We start from the raw sequence: 10,746 nt of genomic DNA on the forward strand, positions 1-10,746 counted from the left end.
TTAAGTACCTACCAACTGTCAGTCACCCTCCAGTTGCTTTCAAATATCAATTTCATCTCCAGAACATTCCAGTGGTTGAGTCAGCAAGCACTCCTAATCACTGGCACTTTAGTTTGAAATACCATCATGAGCCACTCCAGTTTCTCAGGGAGATTGTTCTGGAGTACAGGGGATTTGGCCTAAAGGAGATGTTTTATTTGGGATTGTTTTGGCAGCAGGTGTCAACATCTAATTTAATCTGATTTTAGGAAAAAAAAGGGCCTTTATTGTCTTACTTATCGTGGAATTTTTTGCAATAAGCCTACCTCCCAGGGCCAGATCTGGCCATTCCAAGATTTCATCAGGATTCTTTCTCTAATTTTCATCTCCGCTTACCTCAATGAGGGCTTTATTATCTGGGTGACTCTCCCTTCACAGTAACAGCATCCAATATGCATTCTATGCACTTTGTAGCCCTAGTGAAAAGATGTCTCCCAGTTCCCCATAAAGTCCATTTAATTACCTTGTCACATCTGGAACCAAGGGGGAGGAGTCAAATCTATTCAAACTCTTTGGATTGGGATGAGGGAGGCATGGTTCCTCAAAAGGAAATTTGAGATGTTACTACTAGAAGAAGGTCTGGACTTGGGGTAAGCAAAGCAACATATGTCCGTCTCAGGGAATAACAAGAAGTGATTTGGGTCATGGTGTCCTGCAGACTCCCAGGAACCCTTCTGTAGCACAAAGCCTGCCATGTGATGAATATGGCTATGAGTGAGAAATCAGGGAGGCCCAGAAGGTCACACGAGGATAATGGAAAGAGCTGGCCTGCTGATTCGAAGTCTGTGTTTGGAATCCCCTGATGAATCCTACACTCTTCAGAGTTTGAGAACCTTGGGATCTGAGCTCTGTCAAAAAAAAAAAAAAAAGGATAGCCCTGCTATACCTGCCCACAAACCTGTAGACTTGAGAAGGACATAAAGGTGGGGCTTATGAACATGGGCTCTGACAACAAACCAGGGCCATTTCCCTCCTTCCCTACCTGCCACCCATTAGCTTGTGATGTGTGGAAGTGATTTAACTTTCCTGCGTTTCATTTTCTCATCAGGAAAATGCAACTTATTGCCAACTACATGGACTTCTGGCCAGCATTAGTGTTTTCTTCAAGAGTTCCATAAAGCAGCAGCCAAGAGGGTGGGGAAGGGAACCCCACGTTTAGAAGGAGTTTGCTCTCCTGCTTACCAGTGAGGTGAACTTGCTCTGAAATTGTTTCCTCGCCTGGGAAGAAGTAAAGTTAATGATAGCACCTGCCTTCTACAATTTTCTGTAGGATTAACATCACAGGTGTTCTGCACTGTGCCGGCAGATAGCAAGCACTCAACATATGGCAGGTGCTGGGGCTCTCGGATACAAGTCTCGTGAGCTCAAGGCTTTGTGTCTGTCTTAGCTGAGCTGTAACTTAGAACAGTGCCTGGCATATAATGGATGTCCAACAGATATTTGTCAGAGAAACTGTTGAATGCTTGTCATCAGTTCAGTATCACCTCAACTCAGCCTTCTCTTCTACAACTTCTCCTACTTCCCAAATTTTCTGATTCAGATATTATATTCAGTGCATAGTTATCAAGCACCTATTTTGTTGCAGGCACTCATCTATGCTCTGGGAACGAAGCTGTGAATAAGACATGCAAAGCAGTTACTCTTGGGAGTTCATATTCTTCTAGAGAGAGGGAGGGGGGTTGTATATTCGGTGGGGATAAGGTCTAAGAAAGAAATAAAGTGCAGTGATGACAAGGAGTTGAGGGGTGGGAAGTCAAAAATACGTGATCTGGGAAGCTTCGGACAAGATGGCTTTTGAGCTCATTCCCAAAAGATGCAAGGAGCCAGCCATGAAAAGGGCTAGTAGGAGGGAATTCGAGGTGGAAGTCCTGAGGTGGCATTATGGATTGAATTGTGTCCCCAAAGAGATATGCTGAAGTGATAACTAGTACCTGTAAATACGGCCTTATTTGGAAAGAGAGCCTTAGCAAATATAGTGAAGTTGAGTTCTACTCAATTCAGGTGGGCCCTAATCCAATGACCAATGTTTTCATAAGAAGAGGAGAAGAGATGTAGAAACACACAGGGAGGCAGAGATGGGGACAAAGCATCCACACGCCAAGGAATTGCCAACAACGTCAGGAACTCAGAGAAGGAAATGGAATACTCCCCTGGAGCCTTCAGAGGGGATATGTCCATGCAGACACCTTGATTCAGACTCCAAGCCTCCAGAACTATGGGAGAATAGATTCCTGTTGTTTTTCACCACCTGGTTTGTGGGGCTTTGTTAAGGCAACTCCGAGAAACTAATGCAAGTGGAAATAAGCTTGACATGTTCAAGGGACAGAAAGGAAGATTGTTGACAATGGACTGCAGGGGAGAGAGTCAAGAAATAAGGGCAGAGAGTTAGGAAGAGGCGAACTCAGCAGGACCTGGTGGGCCATGGTGTAAACCACCTGCTGCTCAGTCTGCAAGGGAAGCCAGGGGAGGAGCTCACTGGTGGAAGGACATGATTTACGTTTTTCAGAATCACCTGGGCACCTATACTATGGGGGCACATAGCAAAACAGAAGGACCGGTTAGCCTGGAGACAGTCATTGCTAAGGGCAGGGGGTGGCTTTTATTACCCTGGGAGTAGCATCCTTTAGATACTGAAAGGAAGGACCATTGACTGAGTTAGGTGAGTCTGGAAGCACCTTTCAACCCAGGAGTTGCTCAAGGAAGAAGGGTGGATGCTCATTTTGTGTGTGTGCCTCCAGATCTTTCACCTCAAACCACAATCTACCATCTTTCTCCCATTCTAAATTCACTAATGTTCCAGAAGTGAAGCACATATTTTCTGCAAAAGTGGATAGGTGCATACATCTGCACATAGGCATTTGCACATGGCTATAAATGAATGGCTCATACTTAAGGAAGAAGGAAGTACCAATCCCTGCTGTGTATGGTCAGCCTGTGTTTTCTCTTTCTTTTTCTAAGCATGAAAATGCTGCATTTTGTATTTTTCCCTCACTGTGATCATTCTGTTTTTGTGACTGTGTATTAGTTACCCTGGCAACGTGGTAGACTTGAATTTGATTGGCCAGGTTGTCAGGTTCATTGTGAGAGCCAGGGGCCCATTTTTGAGCACTAGACCTGTGCATGTTTACCGCAGCTACAGAGACAGGCTTGGTCAGGAAAACCTGATTGAGCAGAACTTCCGCATCCCCTCTGTCTGCCAGAGGGACCCTTCCAGCACCTGCTGTGTGAATGTCCCTTGCATTGCTTTTGAAAAGATGCAAGAGCTCATCTCTGTCTTTGAAATGTCTGTCAGAAAATGTGCTTAGCATTGGTATGTTCAGACCATGGTGCAGAATATATTTATTTATAATGAGAAATTAATTCTCAAAGAAGCTTAGGGAGAATGGTCTAATTGCTGGACCATGGGATTAGAACCTGTTACACAGATTTAATTCAGACTTGCTGTGCATTATTGAGTAAGTCACAAACTCAGCCAAATGCTTCGTTTTCTGTAAATAAATTCCATTCATACCGAAAGAGCCTCATCTTAAGAATGAAGTTCTAAGAGCACTGAAGATTTAAACTGGGATAAAGTTGTAGTCTTGTTCTTCCAACAATATTGAATCATTTATTTAATCAATGTATCAGATACCTGGTTTACTGATTAAAGTCGGCTTCTATTCATTTACCAATTACCTAGGAAAAAAACAAACTCCCATCTATGGCTGAAAATCTTTATTAGCCAATGAATAAATAACTCCAAAAAAAAAAAAAAAAAAAAAAACTAAAGTTAGATACAGACCAATGCCTTAAAAAGTAATAACTGTGTCTTTCTTATTTGCTCAAATTCCTAAGTAGCCACACCTGGCTCACTTCTTGCAATCCTTTTGTTTTCAAAGAAAGCATATCATCGATGCCTGGATCTATCACACTCTCTGTATTTGAACGTATTATATCTAACTGTGCTATATAACCAGAATAGTCTTAATATAGATGTAAAAGTCATTGGCAAGCAGTCATTTTTCACCTGGGTTAAGTGTTACAGTATGTTCAGCTCCAGTAAAGCTAACATTTAGGATGTCCAATTCAAAGAAGAAGAAGAAAAAAAGTCTGAAGGGAAAAGAGACAAGAAGCACATTCCAAATATCCTTCCAAAAAAGATGATTGCACAGTAATAATTAATTCCTCTGCTAAAGTTACTAGGGAAAAACGTGAACCATCTAAAACTCAGACCTCCCCCAACCCCCCCATTCAGGAAAAAAAAAAATGCCTTGTTAATTGTGCACAGGGCGACAAGAGAATCAGAGAATAATAGGAAACTAACTCCTTCAGGGTTGAGCCGATAAACCAAATTAATATTAGCTTTTGAACATCACATGCTTTCTGAAAGACCTGGCGTGGTTGGATTTTGTTAGTGAAACTTGTTTGCAAGACTATCAGTAGTGCATTCAGATTAAGCGTTGTTTCTAAATCTGCTAATTTGCTTGCACATGGCACAATGACACAGCCTTAGATTTGTGTAAGGAGTGTTAATTTGTTAAGCATAAATATTTTAAATATATCCAATTTTTATAACTTTTTTTTTTTAGTCCGCCTTTATTGTCTAACACTTTGGGAATTCCCCAAAATGGAAGTGGCAGGACTCTTGACCCTTGAGAGGCCTGCTTGCTCTCAGATTTGTGTGCAAGGAAGATTCTTCTGGAAATAACCCTCTTTTTTTTTTTTTTTTTTTTTTTTTTTTGAGATGGAGTCTTGCTCTGTCACCCAGGCTGGAGTGCAGTGGCGCAATCTCGGCTCACTGTAAGCTCCGCCTCCTGAGTTCACGCCATTCTCCTGCTTCAGCCTCCCAAGTAGCTGGGACTACAGGTGCCCGCCACCACCCCGGGTTAATTTTTTGTATTTTCAGTTTCACCGTGTTAGCCAGGATGGTCTCGATCTCCTGACCTCATGATCCGCCCGCCTCGGCCTCCCAAAGTGCGGGGATTACAGGCATGAGCCCCTGCACCCGGCCCTGGAAATAACCCTCTCTTGACCAGGAGGCACTTGGTCAGAGGCTTCCGCGGTGAGCCCTGGCTTGAGGCTGCTCGTTCCTGCTGGTCTTGTGCCCTACCTGCTTGGAAGCCACCCTCCCCAGCCTCTCCCTTCCTAGAACTCTGAGCCACAGACAAGTGCCCAGAACATTACCCTCAGATTTTCAAAGAAGACAGAGAAGAATAAGAAAATGAAAAAACGCAAATAAAAGTCTGTGGAGATGGAATTAATTAACAGGAAAAAATAATACGAAGGCCAAGGAGGGGAGAGAGGGTGAGAAACAACAAAAACTCATTTAGAGCCAACAGAGATCATCTGAGGGAAAGCAAAGAATGGAACCCAAATGAAAGATTCTGTGAAGTCTAGGGAGAAGACTTGGGGATGTGCACGGAGATAAAAGGACGCAGTGATTAATAAAACAGAGGGGAAAATGAAAATGCAACACAAAGCCCTCCGGTTCTACATACAAGCCAAGGTACATATGCCAGTAAAAGCAGGGAAATGGGGAACAAAGGATGTCATAGCAACCTCAACGAGCCCTGTTGTGCTAGCGATTGCAGCACTCATGGACATCCATCAGGAAGCCTCCAATACCCAAACCAGGTACTCACGAGGGGAGGGCTGTGGCCCCCAGCCAGGGGGATCTGAGCCCCTGCAAAGCACTCTTGTCTCACTTTCTTCCTTCCTCCCTCCCAAAAATCCAAACCAGTTCTGCACCAAGCCTCTCCCTTCTTTTCCCACAGCTGTTTTCCTGAAATGCAGGAAAACAAACCTGGACCAAGCATCCTGATGCTTTCACACCCCCCAAATTACGCTTCCCAAGTTGTTTCAACCCTGAGTAATGTCGTAGCATTCCCTTGTGCTCTCGAAAAACTCCCTGCTCCTTTAAAACAAAGACAATGATAATAACAAAAGAAAAACGCATAAATGTGTTTTGCTTGCTGTTGCAAAATCAGGCATCCCACCGTTCGAATTCATTTGGGGATGTGGACATCCAATGGGATATATAGCTCATTTACCTGTGCCTAATTCAACGAGAAATGCTCATTTCCTTCCACCTCTATCTTCTACTTAAATTATAGGTCTCTTCTTTACTAATAGACCATCACTTCTTTCTACTTTCTTGTGGTTTGAGTGGGGGAAATACTGGGACATTTGGAACGAAACAGGAAAGATGAATGTTTCACCATCAAGACTTGGAACGCAGTGAAAAATAAAAGAACTTTTACAGGAACCTAATGGAGATATTGACATGTGTGTCTGGAAATCTAAACTTAGTAAAGTGTAAGGCAAGAACAGGCTTTCTCACTTTATTTCTGTATCTGGAAAGTTTCAGCGGCTGGTACCATATGAATATTTATTAATGCATTGTGAATCAGAACCTGTGATTATTACTCAAACTATCTTTTTACCTTGCAAGCTTCAACTCAGAAGAATAAAAACACATCTGCTTTTGCTCTTCCCATATTTTATTCAATGTTTTAACAGCTTTGCTGTAAATATCTCATCCATTACGATTTAGTTGTGACTATATCGGCTTCACGTCTCCTGTTTTATTACTGTCATCACAGTGCAACAACACACTGTTAATTCTGTTAACTAACAAGTTCATTGTTCGAGCTAGTCAGCCATCTCCCGTTTGTTGGGTCCACATGTTAAAAGAGAATTGGTTATAAATCAAAGAAGGGCCTGAGTGGGGCGTGTTCCCTTTGTTCAGATGAGCGGGTCTTTATTTGAGATTGTCATTTAATACGCCGTCATGGAAGAAATGACTAAATCTGAAGATAGGGCCAAATTCAATCGTATTAGATGAAGAGGCTGCACAACCCTCCAGGAATTCAGCTCTAAAATATGCAAGCGTACATAGAGCTTCAGATTCTCTGCATGAAACCTGTACTTCTTTTATAGCTCCCATTCAATTCAGACCTCGTAAACCTACCTTCTTCCAGATCTTTCCAGAGGAAACTTGGTAATATTTTTCCCTCTCAATGTGAAAACTGAGTCAGTCAGTGTGATCTGATGGTTAAGAACGTGGACTTTCAAATTCAGCATCCTGGTTTGCTTTCCACTCTGCCATTTCGGAGTTGTATGGACTTGAATGATTTAGTTAGCATCCTGATCTGTAAAATGGGAGAGCAACAACACCTACCATGTTAGGTAGTTGCAACAATTAAATGAGAAAATGTCTATAAACTTCTGTATCAGTCAGGACTCAGTATAGGAAATCAGAATCATTCCAGATATTTCAACCATATAATGAGTTACTCAGCTATTAGGCGTGTACCAGTTACCTATTACCATGATAGCGTTGGGAAACACATGCCTGAACACATGCACACACATACAGTGGCTGACAACAACGAGCATGTATTTAAATCACAGATGTGCAGGTCAGAGATTTGGGCTGGGCTGGGCTGGGCAGTTCTTCTGGCGATGCTAGGTTCACTCTATGCCTCACTGGCTGTTGGCTGGTACACGGAGCAAATGTCTAATTCTCCATCAGGATAGCTTGGGTTTTTTTTTTTTTTTTGGCAAAGACAGAGGAGCAAAAGGACCTCTCCTTGTGTGATGTTGGCTAACATCCCACCGGCCAAAACAGGTTATATGTCAGGTCCATAGGCAAAGGTTGGTACAGACAGAATGCCCACTCTTATGAAATAAACAAACAAAAAATGAGTTCTGAGGGCATTTTAAATGGGTACCATAGATCTTGGTCTATATCGAAGGGAAGGGAAGGGAAGGGAGGGGAGGGGAGGGGAAAGGAGGGGAAGGGAAGGGAGGGGAGGGGACGGGAGGGGACGGGAGGGGAGGGAAGGGAAGGGAAGGGAAGGGAAGGGAAGGGAAGGGAAGGGAAGGGAAGGGAAGAAAGGAGGAAACCTCATTTTAAGAAGATCATTTGAGTCTACTAATTTCAAAACACAAATGAGCTGAATTTATTAGGAACAAATTCTGGTTCATTAGAACTAATTTTTCTAAGACACATTCCTTAAGGAAAACGTACCTTAGTTGTGATTCTAAATCTGTCTCCTGAGAAATCTTGGATGCCTGCTGATCATTTTGAATTCCTTGCTACCCTCAACTTTCTGGCTGCATGTAAGAAATCATTTTAAATGAATTGAATAAAATTCACAAGTGTTATATGCCAGCAAATGATGAACTCACAGGAAATATGACTCAAATCCACTTTTTTCATTTTGTTTTTTTCTCATAATAAATAGAAATGAACAAATGTGGCTTTAATGACATCTTGGAGTGAGAGCTTTTATTGATATATTATCAGTTGGAAGTGTGTAACACTTTGGTAAATAAACTCCATTCTGCATATTTATAACCAGATTGAAAAAGGTGTATTTGTTATTTCCTGTGACATTTTCTAACCATAGTGAAGTTTTATATATGAAGATATACACGTACCATCATAAAAATGAACAATATTTCAGCTTACAAAATGTTTCTTTGATTGAAGATGTTTTTGTACTTACTTAGTTTCCAATTACTTTTTTAACCTGTGCTCACACACTTAAAAATACCTTCTCCTCCTTCCTGCAAAGCTGTAAACAGATGCTCCAAATTGTGTCAGTTGAAACAAAATTTGGAGCATCTGTTTTAGGGCGACAAGTCCTTCTTTGGGCAGCTGAAGTTTTGATCATTAGCTAATTACAGTTTGTATCGGGTCAAAGTCTGGGTTACAAAAAAGAGGAAACTGGCTTAAGAAAAAAAGGGAATCCAGTGACTCACATCCACTGGCTTCAGACACAGTGTGATGAAGGTATTTAAATGATGCTCTAGAACCTGGTATCTCCCTGCCTCTCAGCTATGCTTTCCGATTTGTATTAGCTTTCTTTTAAGACAGGTTACCTCCACAAAGTCGCAAGATGACAACAGCTATAGAACAGCTTCTTTGTTTCATAGATGGAAGAAAATAGTCTCTCTCTCTCTCTCTCTCTCTCTCCCCCCTCCCTCTCTCTCTCTCTCTCTCCCCCCCACCCACCAGCCCTCCACCTCCTCTCTTGCTTTCTTTTTTTCCTTCCCAACCCTCTCCCCCTACCAGTTGAAAAGTCAAGGATATCAGCCTACCTACCATTGGCTCAATTGCTCACATGCACATACCTGGACAAACTTTTGTAACCAGGGGTGTATCAGTTACCTATTGCTATATAACCAATTACACCCCCCTCCTTCCTCTGCCAAACTTAGCAGCTTAAAATAACATGCACTTATTACCTCACAGTTTCTATGGGCCAGAGATCCAAATATGGCTTCATTAGGTCCTCCAGCTCAGAGTCTTTTGTAAGTTCCAATTGTGGTGTCAACCAGCACTCCAGTCATTTCAAGGTTCAACAGGATTCTCTCCCAAACCCACTCAGTGGTTACTGGCAGGATTCAATTCATTGTGGACTGTTGGACTGAGAGCCTCAGGTCCTCACTGGCTGTTCGGCAGAGACCATGCTCAGCTTTTTGCCATGTGGCCTCTCTGTAGGGAAGTTCACAACAAGGCAGCTGGCTTCATCACAGCAAGCAAACGAGAGAGATGGACGTCACAGTCTCTGATAACCTAATCCTGGAAGGGATATCCCATCATTTCTGTCATATTTTAGTCATTATTAGTGTATTAGTCCATTTTCATGCTGCTGATAAAGACATACCTGAGACTGAGCAATTTACAAAGAAAGAGGTTTAATTGGACTTACAGTTCCATGTGGCTGGGGAAGCCTCACGATCAAGGCAGAAGGCAAGGAAAAGCAAGCCACGTCTTCCATGGATGGCAGTAGGCAAAGAGAGAGAGCTTGGGCAGGGGAATTTCTCTTTTTAAAATCATCAGATCTCAGGAGACTTATTCACTATCATGAGAATACCACGGGAAAGACTTGCCCCATGATTCAGTTACCTCCCACTGGGTCCCTCCCACAACATGTGGGAATTCAAGATGAGAATTGGGTGGGGACACAGCCAAACCATATCAATTAGCAAGTCCATCCACACTCAAAAAGTAGGGATTACACAACAGCGTGAATACCAGGAGGTGGGGACCCCATGGGAGCCATTTCCAAAGCTGCTTACTACCATGGATAGTGATATACGCTGGCTGGTTTAACTGAATCTCAGCCCGCCAATAGAGCTGGAGGAGAATCAACCACAACATTTTCTAAACTATGAGTGACGGTGACGGTCACAAATGGGAATCTGCATATGGTTAGAAAGTTTGCATGTGGTTTGAACATGGTTGAGTGGACAACATTTATGATCATTACTCACAACAGTCCGATGATATGGTATCATCGTAAGTGTTGAGAATAATACATTAAGTCACGTTCCTGATTTTGACACTGTTTCATGAGTCACCAAGACAACATATTCAGAGGCAGTAAGTTAAAACTACAGAAACGATGGTCGCATGATAAAACTGACCTTAACATACTTGAATGTACATTTAAACAGCACAGACTCGTGTCCCACTGACTCTATATTTTCTGCATAGAGTGTCCGATGTCGAGATTTCTCAACATTTGAGACCGAAAACATGTGTAGTACTTTTCAGAACTTGAAAATAATAAGTGTTTATTATCATTTGTGGTGAGGAGAAAGGAAAAAGAGCATTTTAACCAACAGACTGCAGTCATTTTTCTATTCTAGGGGTAATTGACTAATCCATATCCATGTTGATAGCTCTTTGCTTAGGAAACCTTGATGGCTTAT

General features: G+C 42.3%; 1 long non-coding RNA gene across 1 annotated transcript; it reads right to left on the bottom strand.

Annotated features, from left to right (window-relative positions):
• Positions 1-6,500: 6,500 nt before the first annotated feature.
• LOC103244152 (uncharacterized) lies at positions 6,501-10,396 on the bottom strand. The gene is made up of 3 exons (XR_005234898.2): positions 9,741-10,396; positions 9,274-9,610; positions 6,501-7,169 (listed from the first exon to the last, which is right to left on the bottom strand). It is a non-coding gene; the product is annotated as an uncharacterized lncRNA (long non-coding RNA).
• Positions 10,397-10,746: the final 350 nt, after the last annotated feature.

Source organism: Chlorocebus sabaeus, chromosome 2 (assembly GCF_047675955.1).
Source record: "Chlorocebus sabaeus isolate Y175 chromosome 2, mChlSab1.0.hap1, whole genome shotgun sequence".
Lineage (NCBI taxonomy): Eukaryota > Metazoa > Chordata > Mammalia > Primates > Cercopithecidae > Chlorocebus > Chlorocebus sabaeus.